General features: G+C 37.6%; 1 non-coding gene across 1 annotated transcript; it reads right to left on the reverse strand.

Annotated features, from left to right (window-relative positions):
* Positions 1 to 965: 965 nt before the first annotated feature.
* Positions 966 to 1072, reverse strand: LOC121207995 (small nucleolar RNA R71). The gene has a single exon (XR_005903046.1). It is a non-coding gene; the product is annotated as a small nucleolar RNA R71 (small nucleolar RNA).
* Between the last annotated feature and the right edge of the window lie 1117 nt (positions 1073 to 2189).

Here is a 2189-nt window from a genome sequence, read left to right on the forward strand (position 1 = left end):
TAAACGAAATTTTCACACAATCATGCAATCATGCCATAGACCTTAAAATGATAATAAAATAAATTTTTCTACCTTGGATTTGTGGACACAAAACCACTATTCCGATTAGGCCCTAATTCAGGATATTACAGTTTGATAGGTACACTTGCCTACATCGTGATAATAGTTAGTTTCAAGAATGATTCTTTATAAATATTTAAAACCTGTCACACGAAAATCACGATCAAGTTTTTGGCGCCGTTTCCGATGAACTAAGATGTTAGGAACGCTCAATTTTTATTACTTTAGCCATTTATTTTTCTTGCAATTTAATTTAAATTTAATTTTTATTGTTATTATCTATTAATTTACTTTTTCTTTCTCTTGGCAGGTTTTTATAGTTTATGACTAGAAGAAGCCCGTCAAGACCACTACTTTTTGACGAAGAAATCGATCGCACAGTTCGCAGAAACTAAAGAGAAATAAGGTGATGCTTAAGATACACAGAGAACGAGCAAGAGGACGATACTCAAACCCCAACCGAAGAGATGGCTGAAAACCAAGACAATCAGTTACCTCCTGCAATGCATGTTGAACTAGCAAATCAGAATCTTGCTCCTCATACTATGTATGATTATGCTAAACCTACTTTAACAGGAACTGAGTCAAGTATAGTTAGGCCTACTATTGCTGCAAATAATTTTGAACTAAAACCTAACACTATTCAAATGATACAACAATTTGTTCAGTTTGATGGTTTGCAGGATGAGGATCCGAACACTCACTTGGCAAATTTCCTGGAATTCTGCGATACATTTAAAATTAATGGTGTTTCTGACGATGCCATTCGTCTTCAGTTATTCCCTTTTTCATTGAGAAACAAAGCTAAACAATGGTTGAACTCGTTACCACGAGGGTCAATAACTACTTGGGAACAAATGATCGAAAAATTTCTATTAAAATATTTTTCACCGGCTAAAACGGCCAAATTATGTAATGATATCTCTTTGTTTGTGCAGATGGACTTAGAAACTCTTTACGATGCATGGGAGAGATACAAGGACTTACTGAGAAGGTGCCCTCATCATGGGTTACCGTTTTGGATACAGGTTCAAACATTCTATAATGGCCTGAATCCTTCGACTCGACAAATGGTTGACGCAGCTGCTGGCAGAACCATAAATAATAAAACACCTGAAAATGCTTATGAGTTTATTGAAGAGATGTCACTGAATAACTATCAGTGGCAAGTCATGAGGACTAAACCAACTAAAATAGCAGACGTTTATAACGTCGATTCGCTTACTATGGTGTCAAACCAGGTAAAACTTCTAAATAAAAAGATTGATGGTTTACTTGGTTCTACCCAGGTACATCCAGTAATGAGGTGCGAGACGAATGGAGGAGGAGCATGCATAGAGTATCAACCCTTGAATCCTAGCATCGAGGAGGAACAAGTTCAATAAATGGGTAACAATAAATCTAGATCCCAAAATAACCCATATAGTAACACTTATAATGCAGGCTGGAGGAACCATCCCAATTTCTAGTGGGGCGGTCAAGGAAATCAAAGACCACAACATCCTTCGGGTTTTCAACAACCACCCTATCAACAGGAAAAGAAACTGAACCTTGAAGAGATGCTGTCTAAATTTATCTTGGTGTCAGAACTCCGTTTCCAGAACACCGAGGCAGCACTTGAAAATCAACAAGTGTCAATCCAAGGGCTCGAAACTCAGATCGGCCAGCTTTCCAAACTAATCTCTGAACGACCACAAGGTAGCTTACCAAGTAATACTGAACCCAACCCAAGGGAATAGCTCAATGCGATTAATGTTCAAGATGAAAAAGGATTCGTTGAGCCTGAGCCAGAACTGAGGCAAGAAACTGTGGTAAGCAGAGGTTAAGGTGAGGTAGGTCATAATAAAAACAAATCAGTGAATGTCGAATATAAACCTTGTGTGCCATACCCCAACACGACAAGGAAAGACCGCTCAGATGAACAATTTGGTAAATTCCTTAAACTCTTAAAAAAATTACATATTAACTTACCGTTTATTAAAGCTCTATCGCAGATGCCAAACGCAATGAAATTTTTAAAGGAGCTTTTAGAAAATAAACAGAAGTTGGACGAGGCGTTGCATGTGGAGCTAAACGTAGTTTGCTCAACTATTCTACAGAATAAACTACCCAACAAACTAAAAGATCCA

The sequence above is a fragment of the Gossypium hirsutum genome, chromosome A01 (assembly GCF_007990345.1).
Source record: "Gossypium hirsutum isolate 1008001.06 chromosome A01, Gossypium_hirsutum_v2.1, whole genome shotgun sequence".
In the NCBI taxonomy this organism is placed as follows: Eukaryota; Viridiplantae; Streptophyta; class Magnoliopsida; order Malvales; family Malvaceae; genus Gossypium; species Gossypium hirsutum.